This window comes from Vespa velutina, chromosome 17 (genome assembly GCF_912470025.1).
Source record: "Vespa velutina chromosome 17, iVesVel2.1, whole genome shotgun sequence".
Taxonomy (NCBI): Eukaryota; Metazoa; Arthropoda; class Insecta; order Hymenoptera; family Vespidae; genus Vespa; species Vespa velutina.
The window spans coordinates 2,620,289-2,645,288 of NC_062204.1; the positions used below are offsets into that span (position 1 = coordinate 2,620,289).

The 25,000-nt window shown below is 32.5% G+C and overlaps 4 long non-coding RNA genes across 6 annotated transcripts in view; 1 reads left to right on the top strand and 3 right to left on the bottom strand.

Annotated features, from left to right (window-relative positions):
• The window catches only part of LOC124955100, a 9,597-nt gene extending 6,136 nt beyond the window's left edge, over nucleotides 1–3,461 (bottom strand). Inside the window, exons 1-4 of the long non-coding RNA XR_007102757.1 lie at nucleotides 2,866–3,461; nucleotides 2,606–2,769; nucleotides 2,208–2,501; nucleotides 1–387 (exon numbers count right to left, since the gene is read on the bottom strand). The exon at nucleotides 1–387 is cut by the window's left edge and continues 937 nt beyond it. This is a non-coding gene — a long non-coding RNA (uncharacterized LOC124955100). The remainder of the gene's footprint in view (nucleotides 388–2,207; nucleotides 2,502–2,605; nucleotides 2,770–2,865) is intronic.
• A 4,541-nt stretch (nucleotides 3,462–8,002) lies between these two features.
• LOC124955104 lies at nucleotides 8,003–12,732 on the bottom strand. 2 transcript variants are annotated; one of them, XR_007102763.1, is made up of 4 exons: nucleotides 12,639–12,732; nucleotides 12,390–12,556; nucleotides 11,967–12,259; nucleotides 8,003–9,355 (listed from the first exon to the last, which is right to left on the bottom strand). It is a non-coding gene; the product is annotated as an uncharacterized LOC124955104 (long non-coding RNA). The 2 variants fall into 2 exon arrangements; XR_007102762.1 differs by having other exon boundaries at nucleotides 11,967–12,556.
• A 22-nt stretch (nucleotides 12,733–12,754) lies between these two features.
• Nucleotides 12,755–22,880, bottom strand: LOC124955101. Of its 2 annotated transcripts, XR_007102759.1 has the most exons (5): nucleotides 21,977–22,880; nucleotides 20,137–20,419; nucleotides 16,261–16,524; nucleotides 16,054–16,185; nucleotides 12,755–13,081 (listed from the first exon to the last, which is right to left on the bottom strand). It is a non-coding gene; the product is annotated as an uncharacterized LOC124955101 (long non-coding RNA). The 2 variants fall into 2 exon arrangements; XR_007102758.1 differs by having other exon boundaries at nucleotides 16,054–16,524.
• Nucleotides 18,642–20,973, top strand: LOC124955106. The gene is made up of 2 exons (XR_007102765.1): nucleotides 18,642–19,091; nucleotides 19,711–20,973. It is a non-coding gene; the product is annotated as an uncharacterized LOC124955106 (long non-coding RNA).
• Nucleotides 22,881–25,000: the final 2,120 nt, after the last annotated feature.

Consider the following 25,000-nt stretch of genomic DNA (forward strand, 5'->3'; position numbering starts at 1 on the left):
TGTTTGGTATTACTTTTAAATGGGGATCGATGGAATTCATTCGATTCCTCGTCGATCGGATCAATTCTTTTTATCTTTTTTTTTTTTTTTTCATCGTTTTTTTTTTTACGAACCATTCACGTTTACATTCTCTCGTATTTTTTTTCTCTTTCTTTCTTCTTTTTTTCTTTTCCTTTCGTTTCAAAGATATTCCACGTAGAAGCCAAAAAGGCCCTCACTCTTCCTCCACATTCTAGATCTGTGACCTTGCTCGAAAAGAATTCGGATGTGTTGCGTAACTACGTCTTCGATTTAACATTCCAACGACGGGAGAATCGGAAACGCGTTCGTTGAGATGCGTTTTTCTTTTCTTTTTTTTTTTTTTTCTCTCTATTTTTCCTTTTTTTTCTAGAGGCAAAAACAAAAAAATAAGATTAACAAACAGAATTACATAATAGTAATAATACTATATATAAATATATGCACACAGTTATTATATATTAGGATAACATTTGAAAATCAATAAATATATAATATTAAAGTATATAATATTTATTTAAAAATTTATCTGAAAAATCTAATTGTTATTTTAAAGAAAAAGAAAAAAAAAAACAAAAATAAAAATAAAACATACTTTACAACGAAAGAATATTCAATTCGGCTGATCTTGAAAGGATTACGTTTTGTCCCTAAATGTTTAGAGTGGACATTTTATTGCATGAACGAATACTTGAAGGGTAGGAAAAAAGAAAGAAAGAAAGAAAGAGTGAGAGAGACAGAGAGAGAGAGAGAGAGAACGAGGAGATCCTTGGCGTTTCATATTTGTGATTTACACGTCGTAAAGGGTACGAAGCAAGACTCGTGAGCGCGTTAATACGCGGTGCTTTCGAGAATGCTTGCGGCCACTTTTCTCGCGTATGCGCGTCGGTTATGTCGTAGGCGAGTTCTGTATACCAGAACTGTGTGACGTCACTAATGCAGCCTTTTACAAGGAGGTCGGAAAGGTCATATAGTCATATGACCAGAGAGAAAGAAAGAAATATAGTGTTAAAGAAGCTTTTGGGAATGTCATGCAATTCTTTCTTCACTCCTTATATATATATATATATATATATATATATATATATATTCTTCACTCCTTATATATATATATATATATATATATATATATATATATATATATACATATATAAAGGGTGTCTTAATAATTACTATCATTTCAAATACACATGATTACGTATTGATATTTATATACTAATATGATAAAAAAAAAATATATATATATATATATATTTTAAATACATTGAACAAGTATAATGCAATGGAGATGTTTAAAAAAATAAATTAATTTGTGTTTAAATAATTTTGATATATGAAAAGATTTCTTTCTATTTTGAGATCAATAAATAATTAATGATTCACCCTATATAAAAATATATATACATATATACACATACATACCTATATAAATATATAATACATATGTCGACAGATATATGCGAATAATAAAACGTTCACAATCTCGAGTTTTGCTTCTTGAAAAAGCTAAATTATGTGAGTACATAAATACAGGATTAAATACAATTTTCTGAAGAGATGTGAACACTATAACGAAAGGAGTCACTTTTTGAGAGACTCCAGTCTCTCTCTTTCTTTCTCTCTCTCTCTTTCTCTTTATCTAAATAAATTTACTTTTTTGTTTTTAATTTTGTCATCCGATTGTTTCGTCATCTCCCGCCTCTCTCTCTCTCTCTCTCTCTCTTTTTCTCTCTCTGTCTCTCTCTTTCTCTTTTTTTCTTTCTTTTTGAAGAATTACGGAGGAGTCTCGTTTAAAAATTTCTCGAGCATGAGGCCGTGGCGATTCAATTAACTGCGGGTTAATAATGGTCACGGCGAGAGAAGGAATCCTGACGTCTCTTGGAGATGAGGAGGACGCTCTCGAGAAATAAAGGATCCGAAAGAGGATCCAAAGAAGAATAAGAATAAGAATAAGTATAAGAAGAAGAAGAAGAAGAAGAAGAAGAAGAAGAAGAAGAAGAAGAAGAAGAAGAAGAAGAAGAAGACGAAGAAGAAGAAGAAGAAGAAGAAGAAGAAGAAGAAGAAGAGGGATTCTCTCCCTCGCACAAACCGCTCGAACCATGTACGAGAGATTTATTGGCGTACGGATTTGCATTTTAAATATGCGAAGTGGTGTGCTGGATGTTAAGCTGCCTGAAAAGAATATTCACCCTCTTCGACCTCGTCGCCATTATCCTCCCCCTTTCTCACTCTCACCCTTTTATCTCTTCTTCCTATTTATTTCTTTTCTTTTTTCCCTTCTTTTTTTTCTTTTCCTTTTATTTTTTTCTTTTCTCTGTTAAGGGTTCATGGGTTGTTCTGGTGCAACATCGCGACGACTTGAGATCGCAACGATTAATGATCTTAATTATACCTTCATAATAACATATTATTTTCTCTCTCTCTCTCTCTCTCTCTCTCTCTTTTTCTTTCTCCCTTTCTCTCTTCTTTTTTATCTCAAAGAGCTGTATTCATATTGATTATATTAAAAAATTGTTTTGTTTTAATATTGTATCGTATTATTGATTATATATCTTTTTCATCATGTAATTAATGAATAATGTAATACCTCTTGTTCTTCGCACATAATGTGATAACTACGATATTATTTGAGTTTTGTTAAGCTGCCCCAGTCATTCTGAACGTGAATTATCATTTGAAAATGTGCGTTCGTGTGTTTAATAAATCTGCTTGAGCTATGAATTAAACGTTGCGTAATCAATCTGCTTCCACCTGTACATACAAGTACAAAAAAAAAATATATATATATATATATATGCATTTACATAATCTCAATTATTATAATGTTCATTTCGTTCTATCGCTTACAACTTTTATCCGTATTATTATGTTTAATATGTGTTACATAATTATATAAATGTATGTTCGTTATTAATCTTCTTTCTTTCCATTTATATTCCCATTAAAATTAATAAGTTAATAAATAACTTAAGTGATTTATCCTGTTGTTTGAAGATTTGAAATGTGATTGGTATAACAAAAGTATCTTCTTTTTCTTCTTCTTCTTTTTTTTCTACCCCCTTTTTCTTGTCATTATTATTATTATTATTATTATTTCTTTTTTTTTTTTCTTTTTTTTTTCCCCCATTGAATTTGGACGAATCCAGTATTATAACGTTGATCTTGGTAGCAAAAGCAGTAGCGAGAAATGGCAGAGACGAGAAGGTAGGTATATTTTTCAACTTGGCGGACGTCACTGATAAATTTACGCCAAAGTATTTTGAAGGGTTATTCCAAGCGCGCGCGCAATAGCGGCACTGAAACCGGACGGCTGCCGGTCTTGTTCCATTAACGCCGTTTGGCAACGGATCAGAAATCATGAAGAAAATAATCCTTCCTGACGATCTTCTCTCTATTTCTTTCTTTTTTTTTTTTTTTTTTTTTTTTTTTTTTTTTTTTTTTTTTTTTTTCTTTGACTTCATGCATTACATACATTCGGAATCAAACGGACCTAAAAATAAATATTAAGTTTTAATATATCCAAACGTTTAACAAAATTATGATTGAAAGCAAGTGTCTCTAAAAAAAAAAAAAAAAGAGAAAGAAAAAAAAGAGAAAAGAAAAAAAAAGAATAAAGGTCATTAAATACAAACATTTAAAATGAGAAGATCAATGTTTCAATTAAAAAGAACATATATTACGATTTAATAAAACTGGAAAATTATCTGAAAATAAATGCAATACTTTTGTATAAAATATTTGATCAAAAGTGCAATGACGTCTCCAAAAAAAAAAAAAAAAAAAAGAAAGAAAAAAAATTCAATACTAAGATAAACGAAATCAATGTCTAAATTAAAAAAAAAAGGAAAAAAAAAAAAAAAAAAAAAAAAAAAAAAAACATCACAACTGATAAAATAATCAAAGTGATTTAAAAAAATAAATGCAAATTAAATGACAAAAGTATTAAACGAAAGGAAAAGTTTTTCTTTGAACGAGGTCCAATAAATCCGATCAATTTAAATAAAGCCATAAACAAAATCAAGAAAGATTATCTATTGACAGTCTATAGATCTCAACCATTCATCAATCCATCTATCCATCCATTCATCCCATCCATCCATCCATCCCATCCATCGATCTATCTATCCATTGATTCCCATCCATATATACATATATCCATATATTTTCATTCGACGGCCATTCCAAGCGACCTTAAATCCGTCTCGAAAGGATGGCAACGAAATCACGCGGATTGGTCGCCGGACGTTTTGTCGTCGGACCGTGACAGCGGCTTAAGATGGGAATCGAGAAACGGGGACGGAACAAAGACTTCGAGTAACGAGTGGGACAGAGAGAGAAAGAAAGAGAGACAACCTCGTACAAACGTAAAAGAGAAAGATAAAGAAGGAGACAGACCCAGTGGAAGAAGAAGAAAAAAAGAGAAGAAAAAAGAAGAAGCAGAAGAAGAAGTAGAAGAAGTAGAAGTAGAAGAAGAAGAAGAAGAAGAAGAAGAAGAAAGGAGACTGAAATCGTTGGACGCAAGAGCTGACAAAATAAAGGAGGTGAAAGAAGACGAAAGAAAACAAGCGAGCCAACAGACCAGAGAGAAGAAAGAAGAGAAAAGAGAAGAGAAGAAAAGAGAGAGAGAGATAGAGAGAGAAGGTGGAGTGCGAACGCGAGAGTTAGCTTTAATATTCCTACAGCGTGGCTCTGCACCTTCTTCTTCGACTTCTTCTTCTTCTTCGTCCATCGCCATCACGTTTCTTCCCCTCCTCCTTTCCTCCTCCTCCTTCTCCTTTTACTCCTACTCCTCCTTCTACCGACTTCTTCATTCTCGCCAGTTCTCTCTCGACGTCTTCTTCTTCTTCTTCTTCTTCTTCTTCTTCTTTTACTTCTTTTTTTCTTTTTTCTTTTTTCTTTTTCTTCATATGTCCACCCCCTCTCTCTCTCTCTCTTTTTCTCTCTTTCTATTTCTTTCTTTCTTTCTTTTCATCATCATCATATTCTCCTTCTTCTCCTTCTTCTTCTCTTTGTCCTTCTTTTTTCTCCACTCTAGTCGAAAGCCGTATGATGAGGTGAAGGAAGAAAGAGAAAAAGAAATAGAAAGAGACAGAGAGAGAGAGAGAGAGAGAGAGAGAGAGAGAGAGAGAGAAAGAACACATTGGTTACTGGCTCTGACTGCTGTCTGGTGGTAATATTGGACCAAAAGAGAAGAGGACGCTTTCAACATGGAACGAGAAAATCAATTTAGTCCACACGCCATCACCGTCGATTGATTCCGCCACGCGTGAGTCGAATAAGTCGATTATTGTATGTGGATCCACTTGGTTGTTGTCATATAAATCAATGCCAAACGTTGTTGTCTTCTTCTTCTTCTTCTTCTTCTTCGTCTTGGTCTTCTTCTTCTTCTTCTTCTCCTCCTTCTTATTCCTCTTTTTCTTCTATTTCTTTCTCCTTTCCTCTCTTTCTCTCTCCCTCTCTCTCTCTCTCTCTCTCTCTCTCTCTCTCTCTTTGATTCTTGCCTGTAAAAATTATCAATTGATTATTTAAAAATTCGTCGTAGGTTTTTTTTTAATTATTTTTTTTTTCTTTTTGGGAGAGTGGGTTATGGCACCTGGTGGAAGACGAGGGAGAGGAGAAGGGAGCGGGTATATTAATTCTAAAAAAATATTTAGGATAATTTTTTGCTAGAAATGTTTTTTGTTTCCTTTTTTCAAATTTAAATCGAATCTATATCAATTTATTCCTTTGTTCGACTTAAAATCGACGTTCGATTTATTATGTTTATCAATCTATTCGATCAATAGTTAGAATAATTCAATATTCAAATTTGTATTCGCGTTATTTAATTTTCACGAATTGACATTATAAATTTCTTTTCAAGGATAATCGAGAAAAATTCCAAATGTATTCGCAGAGCGACACGTTTATAATATAGATTCAATCGAATATCAAATAAAACCTATATATATATATATATATATATATATATATATATATATATATATATATATATACTTCATTCAGAACGTATATAAAATAAAATATTCGTTGAACCTAAGGATTCCAAATGAACCTATTAAAAAAAAAAAAAAAAGAAAAAAAAGAAGGAAGATAAAAAAAAATAAGAAATAAAAAAAAAACAGAAACAACCGTGAGTCTTTCACGAAGAATAAAATAAAACGAAAAACGAAACGAAACAACAAGAAAAAAAAAAAAAAAAGAAAAAAAAAAAAGAAAAAAAAGAGAATATAATTAATTACAACAAAAATTTGCTCCTTAATAATTAGAGCGTATATTTCTAAAGGAAGAAGAAAAAAACAAAACAAACAAAAAAAAAAACAAACAAAAAGAAAAAAAAAGAACTAAAACAAAACAAAAAAATGAAAAAAAAACAAATCTATATATATATATATATACATACGTATGTATGTATATATATATATAATATGGAATGAAATAGAAATGTTAATTGGAAATGGTTATAAGTTAGTAGATTAGATCGATTTTAATTGCGAGAATGAGAGACGTAATCGGATTCCCTTAGCAACAGTGTCGTCGACGAAGGTAAAGCTAGAAGTCGGTGCCCCGGCTTGTGTACTCGCGGTGTCGGATAACGAGACGACGCCGCGATAGCAACGATCTCTGGGTGAATCTAGCCACGCTCCAAGCCTCCGGCTTGGCCGAGCAACAACCATGGGGGCATCGACTTTTTCGTGTCACGCGACACGCCGAGTTTCCTCTTCCTCGCCTAATTATAAATTCGTTTCTTCTCTTTACTTAAAATCTCTAATCTCACACGCTATATCACATTAAATATTACATAATAAACGAATATATAACTGATACATATAGATATATATATATATATATATATATATGTGTGTGTGTGTGTGTGTGTGTGTATACAATTATGACATTTGTACACAAAATTAATCGTCGAAACTTTCGATTTTTTTATCATCTTCTCTTTTTTTTTTTTCAATTGATAAAAACTGATCACTTTTTAATACATAAAAAAAAGATATGTATTTTTACACACATACGAATATATATATATATATATATATATGTATGTGTGTGTGTATGTATGTGTGTATGTGTGTGTTTATTAAATTCTACGAGAGATTAGAAAAATATAGAAATTAATCATTGACAAATTTCAAACATGTAAATAAATAAGAAATGACGTATGGCCGATAACGTAGGGAACTGCCTCGTCGAGTTCCCTAAAGGAAAATTACATAGAAAGAGAGAGTTTATCGTCGTTTCTCGACGATAATGGCAACGACGGACTTTAGTGGCAACACAACTACCTTGCTGTTACTTTCTGAATTAAGTTAGCGGTTGAATCGACATGGCAATTCGTTCCTATCGCTAGCCTCGATCGACGTTGTTTTCGCCCAAATGATAAATGCGCTGCGCTATTAAAATGGCCTTGGCTGCAGAAGTAGCGTCCGTACAAAGAGGAGGAGGAGTAGGAGGAGGAGGAGGAGGAGGACGAAGAAGAAGAAGAAGAAGATAAAGAAGAAGAAGAAGAAGAGAAGGGAAAGGACGAGAGGTCTCTTCTCTCTGTCTTTTTCTCTCTTTCTCTCTCTCTCTCTCTCTCTCTCTCTCTCTCTCTCTCTCTCTCTCTCTCTCTCTCTCTCTCTCTCTCTTTCGATCGTGACTAAAAATGGCGATGCAGGTCGAGCCTCTTGCCGAGGGCGGATCGAGATCGAAGCCCGCGGTAAGATCGGCCGCAGCTGCGTCAGCGTTTTCACGGTCGTCCGGATCGTCCGTCGATGATGCAGCAACGGCCAAAGATGCAATTTCGACGATTTTAACAAAAGCAATTCAATTGCACTCTAACGTCACAGATTTCTAAACGTTTCCTCATAGCTTACAGTAACACGATACGTTGTTTTTCTTTCTTTCTTTCTTTCTTTCTTTCTTTCTTTCTTTTTTTCCAATTGTTTTTTTTTTTCATCATTATCATCAATATCATTATTCCTTGGAGATTTGATTTAATTGATCGTGGTGATAATTTTTTTCTTTTTTTTTCTTTCTTTTTTTTTTTTTTTTTTTTTACTATACTTTATAATAAATGCATAAATAAATAATCATTTGCGCAAATAAATAATCACTGCGAGTTAGGTTTAATATCGGTGCGTTTCAGTGAAAATTGCGACTTGTTATTTTACACGGAAATGTGGATTCTTTTTATCACCTTTTCTTTCTTCCTCTTTTCCTTTTTATTATTATTTTACTTTTTTTTCCCCTTTTGTTTTTGTTTTTCACTTGATCCAATCGACAATCGAAAAACATTTTTTCTCTTAACGTTTAACACGTAAAATAAATCAATGACGCGTCATTAAAAGAATATTGACGATCATTGAAAAATTATTGCGACATTATTTATTGTTCATCGTTTCGATGCATAATTGATTATTTGTCATTTCTCATTTATTTCCATAAGAGAAAATAAAAAAGGTAGACGTGATAGATTCGAAGTAGAAAACTTAATTGCAGTCGCAATTTTCAATGAAATTTATCTCCCGCTGGCATTCAATTAAACTTCAATTGAAGTCAATCAATTTAATTTCCCTTGGAATTGATGTTAAACGTTGAAATTGAAACGCTTAGAATCTGTTTCTACGGTTCTCTCTCTCTCTCTCTCTTTCTCTTTCATTGTTTCTCTCTTTCTTTTTGTTGACATTGACAAAAGTTGTAAAGAATATTCATTTGTAATTTCATGGGTTTATAAAAGAGACAGTGGATAAAAAGAAAGACAGAGAGAGAGAGAGAGAGAGAGAGAGAAAGAGAGAGAGAGAAAGAATGATGGCATGTATTTCAATGAAAACAACGCTATCCACTAGTAACCATCACAAACACCATCAATACCATCACAACCATATCACGTAGTCTTCCTTTCCTCAGAAGATTTAAAGCGATCCTCGTTAATCACAGCCAAGCTTCTTCTCGATAAACTTCACGATTATCGTGATTGCCGGTGCAAGCAAGTCCGAGCACCAACCTAACCGAAGAGAAAGAGAGAGAGAGAGAGAGAAAGAGAGAGAAGCTGTTAGGGCCCCAGGCTGATGTACGTGCGTTTAATGCATACGCTAAGAAAGTAAGCGCAAGAGAGGAGTTAGCCCGAATCAGTATGTACTCTCCACAGGTGCAACGAGTTCTGATGCATTATCAAGTCGTCCTCTTCGAAATTTTCGTAACCCTCACTCTATCCTTTTTCTTCTTCTTCTTCTTCTTCTTCTTCTTCTTTTTTGTTCTTTAGTTCTTTAGGTCTCTCTTTCTTTTTCTCTTCTCTCTGTCTCTCTGTCGATCTTCCAAAATTTTACCATCAATCCATTTATTTAATCTGCAAAAGATAAAGAAAAATATCAATGTTAATGATCTTAATTATAATGATTATTATAAATACACGATTAGAATATGTTCATATTACGAACTCAAATGTTCATATGAATTCATTATAAGAACAATTATGTCGTGAGATTGAAGTCTTACGTTTATATGATTTTTGTACGATGATCGATAATTTTCGAATATCATAGATGATCTAACGATGATCGTAATTCTCATTCGAAGATCGTAATTCACAATCAGAGTCGTGACCATGAACGAAAGACTTATAATTGCGCTAATAAACCGGAAAGTTCCTCTCTCACACCGTTATAAAAGAAAAGGAGAGAGATAGAGATAGAGAGAAAAAGAAATAGAGAGAGAAGGAGACAGATTCCTTTATTACGATATATGGTTTTCCATGATTCATGACTACCATACAAGATTGTGCTCATAACTCTTTTCAACTTCTTCTCCTTTTGTCTTTTCTTCTCACCATTGATCTTATTTATGTATGAATTGTATATATCTACGTACATTCAAGATTTGTTTGCAAATTTTAATTACAACATAATAATGAAATTAATTGGAACCATAATATTTAAAATATCTCATTGGAATGAGACTAAGCTATTGAAATTATTAAATATTAATGTGCCTATTAATTATAACTCAAAAATTGCATATATAAATATATTGACACGATTAAATTAATTCGTAAAGGTAAACATTATTATCGATTAATTTGACGAATATAATAAACGTTAAAAATCATCTATAATATTTGTTTTATAATTTTTTCGATATCATATTCGATAATTATCAAATATTTTCAATTTTTTTTTAATAATGTAAAAATTTTTCAAATTCTCAAAATTAATTCAATAATTTTCTCAATGTTTGTTATTGAAAAACATACGACTATTTGAATTTTGGAATATCTTGTATGATAAAAATTTCAATTAATATTTTACCTAACCGATAACAAAATTCATAATGAAAAAATAAAATGAAAAGGAAGATAAAAGAAATAAGAAAATAAATGTGTCAATTGGGCGTTAAAAATTGTCAAGCCCGTTGTCGACTTGAAAGGGACCGTGTCCCTTTCTCTTCGAGATGGCGAAGAACCATTTACAGGTAATAAAGAGCAAAGTACAGGACACATGTTGAGCACGAGATTGCACCTATATATATATATATATATATATATATATATATATATATATATATATATATATATATAGATATATATGTACTACCATTCTTTTTCTTCTCTTTTTCTTAATCGCACGAATATTCGTTCGCAAAGCTCGGTTCCACAATTTCTTCTGCGAGTTCCAGTACTTTGTACTGGAGCATTTTCTCTTTTTGGATTTATATTTTTTTTCAGAAAGAAAAAGAGAGAGGGAGAGAGAGAGAAAGAGAGAGAAAGAGAGAGAGAGAGAGAGAGAGAGAGAGAAAGAGAGATGTTCCACGCTACTTTAACCAACGTTTCCACGCGACGCTGAGGCAATTTCTCCAGCAAAGTCATTGCCAAGCAATTACAGTTTCTTATTCCTCACCTCATGTCTCTCTTTCTCTAGGCCATCTTTTCTTTGATATCGTCTTATCCCTTTCTATCTTCTATCTTTCTCTCTTCCCTTCTCTTTTTCACTCTTCTCTTTTCACACGATATATTTCCTCTCTCTCTTTTTGTATCCTTAAAAGGATTAGATAGATGATGAAAGCCTTGAAAAACCACTTCTTCCTTTTTTTCTTTTCCTTTTTCTATTTTTTTCTTTTTCTTTTCTTTTTTTCTGTTTTTTTTTCTTTTTTTCTTTTTTTTTTCTTTTTTCTTTCTTCAGATAGTTCATTACCTGTACATAAGATTGGTCATTTGTATTATTAAGTGTGAACTTGTTAAATGTTAGCATTATTCTGTTCTATAACTATTATTCATCATTCTCTCTCTCTCCCTCTCTTTCTCTCTTAAAAAGAAAAGAAGAAAAAAAAAAGAAGAAATAAAGAATTGTTCGTTTGTAATCTAACAAGAGATATTTTCTACATAAGACATAATTAATTATATACTTCTTAATTTTGTAACTAAATTGGTAAAATTAAAAAGTTCTATTGAATTGAATTATGAACTTTACCTGTCCCGTTGAAATTAATTCATATCGGACAAATGTCATTTATAATAATTAACAAGAGTCTTGATATATCATAGAATCAAATATTTCAAGGCTAGAATTGAGCTAAATTTATCTGTTAAATTAATAGACAAAATGGTACTCTTTCGAAAATTAATTCCTATTATTGAAGAAAAAAAAAAAGAAAAAAGAAAAAATTCTTAACAAGCAACTTTAATAAATTAACAGTATCACATAGTTAACTTTGATCCTACTACGATCGTGCTTAACGTAGTTCTATTAAATTAAACGATGAGCCACATGCTTCTTCAAAATAATATTCCAAGAAGGCGTTTATAAACCTCTAAGATCATTTTCATGGAATTCCAAGGAAAAAGGAATCCTTTGTTTCGCCGTTTAAGGGTTTAAGATCCATTAGAAGATGCATGTTTCGTGCTAGCAACATCGTAGTTCAAGAAGACGAAGAATGATGAAGAAGTAGAAGTAGAGGGGAGTTACCCGAAGAGATGCAGGTCATTTTTCGGTCATTGACCTTAACTGAGGATAGCAGGCCTCAGAACTCAGAAGGAAAGTTTTTCATCGAGGTACCGTCACACAAACTGCCTTAGATGATGGCGACGACGACAACGACTGATAATGTTTTGTCCATGCCGAAATGTCTTTCTTTCTTTCTTTCTTTCTTTCTTTTTCTTTCACTTAGCCAGGAAGAAAGTACAAATGGCCAAGTCCCAAAGAAATATATTAAACTAACTGATCAACTCTCCTTGACTAACTTGAATTGAACTTCTTTCCTGAAATATGTAAAAAAAAAAGAAGAAGAAGAAAAAAAACAAAAACAAAAAAAAAACAAGAAAATATTTAAAGAGAGAACAAAAAAGAACTGTCATGAGATCATTATACTTTGACGGGGTCAAAAGTTACCGGATATTATTTTTTCTTTTTCTTTTCTTTTTTTTTTTTTTGTTTTCTTTAAACTAATTCCATCTTCTTTTACGTGATATTTTAGGCTAATTTTTGTTTTCTTTTCTTCTTTCTTCAATCTGTCTTGTATCAGAAAACTATAGAAGACTAGAAATTTTGCGTGCGATCTGAAAAAAAAATAAAATAAATACGTCAAAGAAGAAGAAGTTGTAATTAATTCGTTAATATTAATTCTCTAAAAAATCTTACGATTCTAATACGATTTCGTATTAAATGAATTATTTCTCCAATTAATTATATGTATCGTTCTATCATTTCTTCGAAATAATTCGACAAAATAATTCAACTAAAACGTAATATATAATAATATTGTAATAATGATATATTTTTATTACTTTGAATTTGATAAATATAATTTAAAATCGTTTGTAAGAGGAAGAAATATATATTCAGGAAAATATTCTTGGCGGTGGTCTATAACGACATATAATGTTGAACTATAGAACGAGGACATAACTTTTCCCAACTCAACTGAACTCTACATAGAATTACGGACTCGGACATAGAGAAACCATGATGGAAATTCTTTAAGAGGTTTCCTTGTTGCTATGTGAGAGACTAGGTTGCTTTGCTCGATCCGGTTTCTAAATTCCCATGGTGGAATCATATGACAGTAGCTATAACAGTTTCATCTGGAATATATAGTTATAATAATTTAAAGATTTTTCTTCATTAACATTTTATATATATATATATATATATATATATATATATAATAATAATTATTATTATTAATATAATAAATATAGCAAGTAATAAATAATATATAGATATATTATTAGCATTGTTAGTAGCAAATAATAATATATTATTAATGCAATAATTTACTATATAAATAATATATATATATATATATATATATATATATATAGAGAGAGAGAGAGAGAGAGAGAGAGAGAGAGAGAGACAGAAATACGTTTACCTTAAAAGTAACATTCACCATAAAACAATCATAACCAAGTAAAAACGAACAACTGACTTTTTTTCATCTACAGTCATAACTCTGTAAAAGATTTTGCCTCGCTCCGGGGTGGAACCTTTACGATCAATCATTTTCGTAAGTCGAAAAAAAAAAAAAAAAAAAAAAAAAAAAGAGGAGGAAGAAGGAGGATGAGAAGAAAAAGAAGACCAAAAGCAAAAAAGAAAAATCAAAAAAGAAGAAGAATAAGAAGAAGAATAATAAGAAGAAGAAGAAAAAAAGAAGTCGAAGCGATATAAAGAAAGAGAGCAAGTGTAACAGAGAGCAAGTAGAGAAAAGAACGATCCGGTGACTAGCGAGGCGAATCGAAAGAAGACACAAAGAGATAAAGAGAGACAGAGAGAGAGAGAGAGAGAGATAAAGAAAGAAAAAGAGAGAAAGAGGGGCCTTGGACCGAAATTACTTCGTGGAATGCAATCTCCTAACCTCGCGCAACTCTCGGAAGAAGAAACTACAATTGACCAATGAGCATGCCCTGACATGAAGAAGAAACACCAGCAGCAACATTCGCGCAAGAAGAAGAAGAACAGTCTTGAGATTTCAACGTGTACCTATAGCTTTAAACTGGCCAATCTCTCTCTCTCTCTCTATCTCTCTTTCTCACCCAAACACACACACACACACATACACACATATACACAATTTCATTCTATGTATCTCTTTCTCTCTGACGTTAATAAAGGCCAACTTGGAGTACGTAAAACCGACGAGGAAAAGTACTTACTCCATTCGTTTTCTTTCTCATGCCCTTACTATCCTTTTGTCTTTATTTTTATTACTACAGATTTCTGAACCATCAATATCCTTCTTTCTGTATTCTTTTCTTTTCTTTTCTTTTCTTTTTCCCTTCATTTTCAAGAAGGCCTCTTTGTCCAGATGTATTGTTGTACCTGCCGATAATAATAATTTCGTTGGCGTTCTCTCATCGTGAGAAAGCTATCTTCTTCTCTTTGCTCTCAAACTTTTCTCTTTTTATTTCTTTTCTTTTTTACCTTTAATTTTTTTTGTTTTCTTCTTTGTTGTATTTTTCTCCTCTCGCAATCTTTCCAGACTTTTTTTGATCCTTCATATTGTACAATTCGTTTTCGTTATATATTTAAATGATCACTCACTTCTTCTCTTTATATTTTTCAAGAGAACATTGTTCTTTGCTTTTTTACATCCCTCGTTTCATTTCATTTCTTATCTTTTTCTTCTTCTTTTTTTTTTTCCTTTTTTTTTTGGAGTCATAAAAACACTCGTTCATATTATAACATTACCTTAATATTATGCAATTTGTTTATACTCGTACGACTTTTGCCATGAATCGTTTTAATTACAAAATATTTCCTTTCGTCGTTCTTCTTTTCTCCCTGTCTCTGTCTCTGTCTTTTCTCAAAGATACTGCTACTGATATAACCAAGAGCGTGTCTCAGAGCCCTACATTTAAATCAACAAAAATCCAGGCGTGATATAGACGGTGAAAGTCGTCCGCGTATCTTCACCAAGCCGGTCGTTTACTATTTTGTATGACACTTATACACTTACACACACACATATATATATATATATATATATATATATATAATATATACATACAATATCTTCGTATATAATATATATAATTATATATCAACCAGTTTTAAAATGAACCAACAGGATAACAATTTATGTCAATCTTTGTTGGCCAAAGGAATTATATAAAAAGATGAAAAATGATAATAATAATAATAATAATAATAATAAAAAATAAAAGTTCTCTGACGAGTATACAAGTTGACGTTAGCAAGACTATAGTAATCATCAGTTATGCATATTAAAACAGGAACATGAGAACTTTCTTTCCCTCTCTCACTCTCTCTCTTTCTCTTTTAATAAAAACGAACGATCAATTAGAGAACAAAATAATTATTTCTATATAATAACGAAAATATGTTTTATGAACATTTTAAGATATTGTAAGCACAGTGTAATAGTATTAACCATAATAATGGTTATAGTCGAGCATATTATCGAATGCATCGAGGGCACATGAAATTCTTTAGATAACTCCGCCCTCTTTCTAGTTAGCACCGCCCCCAACAAAGTTAGACCCGCCCATCGTCAAAGTTAACCACGCCCACACCAAAGTTAGGCATGTTCCCTGTCTAATTAACACCGCCACCACCGAAGTTAGGCTCCCTTTAAAGTTAACGTGTGCTTTCTCTGATTAGACCCACCCCCTACAAAGTTAGCCCTGCCTCATTCAAAATTATCCACGCCCCCCTATAAAGTTAGTCCTGCCTTCCAAAAAGATAAATTTCCATTCGGAAAAATTCCAAGTAATCGTTTTATTCTTTTATATTCTCGTTGCTGTGGGCGTATGTTTTTGGATACTCGAGAACAAGTTTGAAAAACTTCGTGAATTTTATTCCTCATGTGCGTGTCTCCTTATCGATACAAATACTATCATTATTTCTCCCAATCGAAGAGCTTAATTAATGTCAAATGATAAAACAACAGTTGGCCAATTCATAATAAGACTGTGTAACTCTGTCTCTCTCTCTTTCTCTTTCTCTTTCTCTCTCTTTTTCATCATAATATTTCGTAGTGAATAATATCAGTGAAATTAGCGATAAAAGAGATGAAGCGAATATTCAAATTTACCATCATTACGGTTTCTTTGGTTTCTTCTGGTGTTATTTACGTCCCAATATTCCTTCTCTATTTTTTTATCTCCGTCTATCTCTATCTCGTTCACTCACTCTCATTCGCGATTAGATTTTGGCGGGAAGTAATCTATACAACGAAATAGAGTAGTCAACCTCTTGTGCTAAGTCGATAAGCAAGAATATGATGATAATGACTACCCACACACGTATGAAATTAAGTCTTATCGCTTTGATTAAATATACGTATATGTACGAGTATATACAATAAATATCCAAGTCATGCCTATAATATTTGCAAAGATTCTTCGTCTTGGTGTATGTGCACGTATCTATCTTCAATATATATATATATATATATTCCTTATGGGAATACAGCTTCCTTTCCTCAACGTTTAGTAAACGTTTCTTGAAATATAATAGACCAATAAATGCTTTCAATAATTTATTCAGGACTGATCGAGAATACCTATAAAAAATAATGATACAAAAATTGAGTATATAGTATCTAGGCTTTAAGCACAGAAAATTGAAAAGGGTATCACTTGTTAGATCTAATATCTCCGTACACGTACACTCAGGCATGAGTTATAAAAATATACAATGAATTCCGTATGTAAAAGTTAAAAGCACAAAATGAAACGGGGTAAAATTAAAATAGAAAAGATTCCTCCTCTTACAAAAAAAATTTCACACTTCCAAACACTAGCATATTTGTGACCGGCCAGACAATATGTTAATTGTTAAGTAAATAAAAATGATGAACGAAAAAGACAAAAGAACAAAAAAAAATCAAATAAAATAAAAAGAAATATGAGAATGTATGTATATGTGTACACAGCTGTGTTATCGTAGATTGTTAATTGAATTAAAGAATCATTAGCTCCAAAGTCGTTCGTTAAGGGCAGTTAAAAGAGCCGCAGTAATGGCGAACTCTATCAGATTTTATTTAATTCCCTCGATGGGAGAGTATAGCTGATATATATATATATATGTACATGTGAGTGTGTATATATATTTATACATATATATATACATATATATACATATATATACATATATATATGTAAACACATATTTGTCTATATGTATATATACAAGGATCTCTTCCATTTATCGCTATCTCTTTCCCATTCTTTCTCTTCAATAGATATATATACGCACACATGCACACAAGCACATACATACATACATAAATACATACATATATATATATATATATATATATACATATATATTGCCGAGGAGGTCTCTGCTCTAACGATGTGTGTACCAACGAGGTCGATGACCATCTCGTAAACAGATCGCTTACGCTCAAGGACGCCTGCGTAGTACGCAGTGTGGCTTCTCTTCTTCTTGCATACGCATAATATCGTTTTGCGCTAACGATCGGATCCTAAGAGAAAATCTTTTGAGTTACCATACATGGTACCGCACGTTTAGAAATTTAGAAAAAGTGTTAATCCTTGCTTTCTTTTATTTTTTTCTCTTCTTTTCCTTCTCTTTTTTAGATAAAAAAAAGAAAAAAAAAAAAAAAAACAAAACGGAAAAAAAGATACACGCGTATATATTGAAGGAAAATTTATTCTACGGGATGTAATCCTTAATTACGAGCTATTACTTTTATAAAAATAAATAAATAAATAAAGGGGAAAAAAAACACATATAATATCCAATGTGCGATTAGGAAAGAAAATTCGATATCCAAAAGGAATCAAAATGAAAAGGAAGAAAAAAGAAAGAGAGAGAGAGAGAGAGAGAGAGAGAGAGAGAGAGTGAAAGAAAAAAGAAAGAAAGCAAAAGAATCCATGAGAACGTATCATTTGGAATAATTCGTCTAAACAAAACCTTTGGGGAAGGAGGACGAGGCGTTGGTTCGATCAAGGTGCTTCCCCATATCCCTCTCCCCTTTCTCTTCTTAATTCCCTTCCATCATTTGGCCCTTGGCAATCTCTTTCTGCATAAGAGAGAGAAAGAAAGAGAAAGAAAGAAAGAAAGAAATCGATCGACAGTTTTTCCCCGGAGGCTTGCCTCCGTACCACCTTTTGGTCCACCATGATGCGGATCACGTAGTCATCCTCCTCTACCGTATCCCCTCTGGTACCTCTAGTCCCATCTGCCCTTCCCCTTTTTCCGTCTCTCAGCCCCCCTCTCTCTCTCTCTCTCTCTCTCTCTCTCTCTCTCTCTCTCTCTCTCTGCCCTTTCCCATTCGCCCTGGATCGCACTCCTTTTATTGGCCTCTTATCTTCGGCCGATGGTGAATCATCAGAGCCCGAATACAACTTTGCCTTGGGCCGAAGAGAAGCAAAACTCGAAGAAGAAGAAGAAGAAGAAGAAGAAGATGATGATGAAGATGAAGAGGAAGGAGGAGGAGGAGGAGGTGGAGGAGAAACAAGAAAAGAAGGAAGAGAAAGAGAAGAGTGATCCCTGTTTGCGTGTTGTGTTATTGCCAAGAGGTTTGTGTTCGTGAAATGGCCCAAGAAGAAAGAAAGAGAAAGAGAGAGAGAGAGAGATACAAAAGAAGAGAAAGGAAAAGAGAGACAGACGGATAGATAGAAAGAGAAAGAGAAGAGAACAGAAGAGAACAGAACAGAAGAAGAAGAAGAGGAAGAAGAAGAAGAAGAAGAAGAAGAAGAGACCACGAAGAAGTGGGAAGGGGAAGTAAGAGAAGGAGGGGGAGGGAAACGAAAGAGAGAGAAAGAGAAAGAAGTATGGACATGGTGTTGACCGGGCTTTGAACCCTGGTCCCTCTGGAGTACTACGGAGTAGTACGGAGCTCAGGCCGGATTGGCCAATCCGGTCCTCTTCTTCGGTACATCGTGCCACTATCAACCCTACGTTTCTCTTCGTTTCCCTTTCCCCTTCCTGTCTTTCTTATATCCTTCCTCAACCCTTCTTCTTCTTACTCTTCAAACTCTTACTCCCTCTCTTTGCTATCTTCAAGGAAAAAAAAGAAGAGGAAGAAAAGGAAAAAAGAAAAAGGAGAAGAAAAAAAAAGAAGGAGCTACTGAACCAATATCTTCATATTTGATACATGTATATATATATATACAATTATATAAGAGAGAGAGAGAGAGAGAGAGAGAGAGAGAGAGAGAAAGAGAGAGAGAAAGAGAGAGACAAGTGTTCAAGTTTAATATAGAAAAATATGGATGAATTTAAAATATGGGCCAACTGGATTTATATAACAGATTGTCAAGTTGTTTCCGTTATCCAAGAAAACTCCAGTCTACCCCCTGCGATGTGTACTAATACTGAACAGGTGGTACCTATTTCTACGTCTACTTCTACTACATCTATTGACGTTGTTGATACTGTTAAAAAAACTTATACATCTCTCTCTCTCTCTCTCTCTATATATATATATATATATATATGTGTAAGTATGTGTATGGGTATATCTCCAGTAGAGAGAGAGAGAGAGAGAGAGAGAAAGAGATATGGTAGGAGAAACTCCAGGACGCGTCAGTTCGTCCATGCCATTTTGTAGCAGAGACGAGAACGGCTTCTGGTGTTGAACTTCCTTGAAGAAGAGTTGGAAGAACGGCCTACTACCAACTCTTTCTCTCTCTCTCTCTCTCTCTCTCTCTCTCTCTCTCTCTCTATCTTTTTGCATCTATCTATCTATCTATCTATCTCTTTCTTTCTTTCTTAGCCTTACATTGCCTCGTTGGATTTCGCGATGCAGAATCTTCTCTCTTCTACTTGTTGACTCTCTCTCTCTCTCTCTCTATCTCTTCGATGGTGGGGACAAGACAGAGACAGAGACAGAGACAGAGACAGAAGAGAGTAAGAGCTGAGCAGGGTAAAGAAGGAAGGAAAGGACCGTTGCACTGACCGGGCTTTGAACCCGCTATGTGGTAAACAACAGGTACGTTGCACCCGTGCCGCAATTTGTAAGACTCGACCCGACGAAGGAAGATCTTCTCTCCACCGGGAAGTCGTCGCTCCGAAAATACTTGACGAAAGACCTTCTAACGGCAGAGTATCCCCCCCCCTCTCTCTCTCTCCTCATCCCCTCTCATCCTACTCTATCCTACCCCTTCTCTATTCAAGCTTTCCCTCTACTTTCTTCTTGTACCTGTTCAACAAACCGCTAACTGGAAACTCGATTTTTAATTGTCGTTAACAGGACTCCGTTCAATGTGTTTTGTTACTATCAAAGAAATTTCAATTCCACGAAATGGCTACTTTCTTTAAAAGGTATTTAATGAACCCTTTAATCATATCTTCCTTCAGGCAAAAAAAAATTTGAACCGCGTAATGTGGCATTTTCGTTTATTCCTTTTTCTTCTTTCGTTTTCTTTTTTTCTTCTTCTTCTTCTTTCAGTGAACTCTCTTACATGAACCTTCTCAAGTTGTCCCTGAAAATCGATATTTCTTTAATAGACTTTTTTGTTCGATTATATCTGACGAATATATAATTCTCTTGTTTAAATAACTTCAGTAATATTATATGTCATCAACAAATTGATACTCTTTCGCGGAACGATAATCAAAATGAAATTCGTTTGTTATCTGATCGATTTGATATTTTTGTCTTCTCTTTTTTTTTTTGTTTCCTTTTTTTGTCTTTGTTTTCTCCTTTTTATTCAGTAAGACAACAACGATGGATCACTCATCGCGTTTCCTTTTTCATAATTTTTAAAAAGCTTTTCTTATTAAGAGATATACACGATTTGAATTTGTTCACCAGGAAGTGGGCTATCGGTTTGAAATGGGGCCAAACGGTATCTGGTCTTGGAACGGACGTCATCAACTTCCGGTCTCACTTAGACGAAGCGCCGCATGCCTCCTCTTTCGCTACCACTCTTTCGTGAACGATCGTGACTCGACGTTTCGTTTACGAGAGATGGCGTAATGCGTTCGTGTAATGAACACTTTACGATGAACATTTTACAAAAGAGAGAGAGAGAGAGAGAGAGAGAGAGAGAGAGAGAGAAAAGAGAAAGAGAGAGAGAGAGAGAGAGAGAGAGAAAGAAAAATAAAACAAAAAAGCCTTCTTCCAAGAAATTGCCCATGAGCGATCAATCCTTTTTTTCACTTTTGCCAAGAAATCTCGTCATTTCCTATTAGACATTTTTCTCTCCTTCCTTCTTTCTTTATTTTTTTCTTCTTTTCTCTCTCTCTCTCTCTCTCTCTCTCTCTCTCTCTCTCTTTTTTTTCGTTCTTTCTCAATTAACCACGATCAATATGGACAAAAATCTTTTTTCGGGGGTTTTTTAAAAATCTAACAAGATGTCACCTTTAGGTTTTTCTATGCCCAATCGAAAAATACTTTGCTATTCGGGTGTTCTCCATTACCGACATTTTAAATTCGTTACTGCACGAACATTTGGCGCCACCGTCGTCGAATATTACCAATAGGAGAGCTTGGCCTGACGCGTCAAAAATTTTTTGCGTCCCTTTTGCCTCTTTTTTCTCCATTTTCTTTTTATTTTCTTTTTATTTTTTTTTTCTTCTTTCTTTTTTTTTTTTTTTTTTTGCAAAACTTCTTTTACTCATACCTCTCTTCTCTTATTTATTCCTTTGAATCGTCATTAAAAAAAAAAAAAAAAAAAAAAAGGAAAAAAAAGAAAAAAAAATGGGAAATATACTTTAAATATAATTTATAACAACGATAAGATTCTTTAAAAAAGAAGGACAATAACGTTTTAATGATTGATTATCTATCTATAGATTTTCATTTATAGGTAAATTAGAAAAGATTAGAATCGTTCTTTTGTTTTTTTCTTTTCTTTTTCTTTAAAAAGGAAAAGAAAAAGACGATACTACGGAAATACATATTATCTTTTTTCTCATACTTCACAAATAAAAATCGTGAAACGCGCTTCGATTATTATTATTATTATTACTATTACTATTACTATTATTATTATTATTATTATTATTATTATTATTATTATTATTATTATTATTACGTTTCTCTTTCATTCATTTTCTTTTCTTTCCTCCTTTCTTTCCCCTTTCTTTTTTTCCTCTTCTGATACAATACACACGCAATATTTTCGTTCGAACGTGTCCCAAACCAATAATAGTAGTAATAATATAGCTGAAAAAAAGAGAACATTGAGAGTAATACAGAGAGACTGCTCATTTCGTTTCCATTCTCTACTTCGTGGAGGAAGCGGTAAAAATGCATGTTGCAATTCGAATGTATATATATATATGCACATACATATATATATATATACATGCATACATCTGTAGGTACTTACTTACGTACATAAGTTTAAGAAACGTTTGTGTCCACTTCCAAACCAGTTCATGCTTCGACTGCTCTCACGGTGTACCGATTCACTCCCGGAATCGAGGTCATTTCCGGCTTACTATACTTCGCTTGGAACGGAGATTGAAGTGCAAAAGAGAAGGAGAAAGAGAAGGAGGAGGAGGAGGAGGACATGATCGATCATCCTTCCTTTTTTTCTTTCTTTTTTCTTTCTCTTTCTCTCTTTGTTTCCTTCACAGTCTCTATCTTTTGTAATCTTCTTTTTTTTTCTTGAGGGTTTTTCTTTCTTTCTTTATTTCTCTCTCCCCTACACTCTGTTCTTCTACCCTTACCCTGAAAATTCATGATAAAGAATTATATGAAAACGTCGAAATATCAGATAGAATCAGAAATATCTAAGTGATTTAAAGAAAACATTTGCTGAATGATATTAAAAATCAATTAAACCTTTTTGTGCTCTCTTCAGGATTATTCTTTTAGAATCTGAAAAAAGAAAAAGAAAAAAGAAAAAAAAAAAGAAAGGAAAGGAAGTTAATCCCTAGAAATTCTCTTAAAAAGAATATTTTGACTTTGATCCACCCTGTATCTGATTTCTCTCTCTCTCTCTCTCTCTCTCTCTCTCTCTTTTTCTCTCTTTCTTTCTCTCTGTCTCTTTTTACATTTTATTCATTTCATTTAATAAAAATTATTTTGGGAAAATTTTAAGAGAAAAAAAAATATATATATAACGGTATAGCGTTGCATGTATGTATGTAAATTATTTTGAAATTAGTTTACTATGCATATATATATATATATATACACTTTGTCTAATATTATGTATATTATTATTCAATTTTACAATTTAACAACATAAACATATGAAAGATAATATGCCATCTGAGTTTAACGAAAAAATTAATTAATTAATTCAAAGTAAACAATTACTACAAAATTATAATATTTTCCTATTTTTATATATATATATATATATATAAATAATTATTTTATTAATTATTTTTCTCGGATAAATTTTTACAAAATAAAACATTACGTACACACATCAAATCTATATATTCCCTGACATACAAACTTACAAAATGAAATATTATTTTTGTTAAAAAAAAAAAAAAAAAAAAAAAAAAAAGAAAAAGAGAAAAGAAAAAAGAACGTAAAAGACTGGACGTCAGTTGAAAAAAAAAAAAGAAAGAAAAAAGATAAAAAAGAAAGAGAGAGAGAAAGAGAGAGAGAGAGAGAGAGAGAGAGAGAGAGAGAAAATAATAAACTGTAAGATGAAGAAATTGACTTAAAAAAAAAAAAAGAAAAAAAAAAAAAGCAAGAAAAGACATTTGGAAATCGTCAATCAGAAAACTGTCGGTAAAGTGTCAAACGATGTCTTTCTCTTTCTCTTTCACTTATCGATTTTGCACAAAGAGAGACAGAGAAAGAGAGACAAAGAAAGAGTGAGAAAAAGAGAGAGAGAGAAACAGAGAAAGGAGAGTGAGTGAGTGACAGAGAGAGAGAAAGAGAAAGAGAGAGAGAGAAAGAAAGAGAGTGAGAGAAAGGGAGAAAGAGACAGAGAGAGAGAGAGAGAGAGAGAGAGAGAGGCAAGGTTCCTCGTCTCATTGAAGAACGAGTAGCGAAATGTGAACGTATCGTCTAAAAATATTGTCGGGGAGGTCCGAGGTGCGCCTAGCAACAGAGATTGCATAGAAGCATGTAACTATAGTGAACGTGCGTGTTGTGTATGTACTACCATCGACTACATCGTCTTCGTCTTCGTCGTCTTCGTCGTCATCATCATCATCATCATCATCATCGTCGTCGTCGTCGTTGTCGTTGTCGTCGTCGCACAAAGAAACCGCGGAAAGACAGGCGAGAAAAAAAAAAGAAAAGAAAGACATAAAGAAAGAAAAAAAAAAAAAGAAAAAGAACAAGTAACAAAAAGAAAAGAAAAGGAAAAAAAATGAAATAAGGAAAAAAGAGAAAAAAAACCTGAACGACTTATTAATAGCTACGGTATTAACACGAACGTCGAAACTTTGATAAAAAGGAAAAAATAAAAGAAAGAAAGAAAAGAAAAAACATAAAGGAAAAAAAAAAAAAAAAGAAAAAGACAGAAAGAGTTAATTATCCTCATTATTCTAATTACTCTTTCTCGACCTTATTCATTTTTCATTTATATATATATATATATATATATTTTTTTTTTCTTTCTTTTGTTTTCTTCTTTTTTAATTAAAATATATGGATACTTTTTAACGCGCTTATAATCACATAGTGTAAGTCACATGATCACCTTTAGTCACGCGACGGACGAACATTCAAACTTTACAGTTTTTAATAATATATATATATATATATATATATATATATATATATATATATTATTGAAATAATATTTTTTATATTTAATATATACTAATAATATATATTAAAATAATATATATTATTAAATAATATATATATATATATATTTTTATAGTAAATTTTGTAATTAAATTATATTCATTCGAATCTTTCTATCTTATTTCTTATATACTTTTTTTAATCTACATATATACACACCTATATATAAATACAATCACACACGCAGAGAGAGTGAGAGAGAGAGAGAGAAAGACACTTTTCAATGCTCTTAAATTCACGTAATATAAGTCACGTGATTTATCAATATACTCAAATTTTACCATTAACGAGAAAATCATTGTAGAGTAATATTCATGTTAATTCTTTC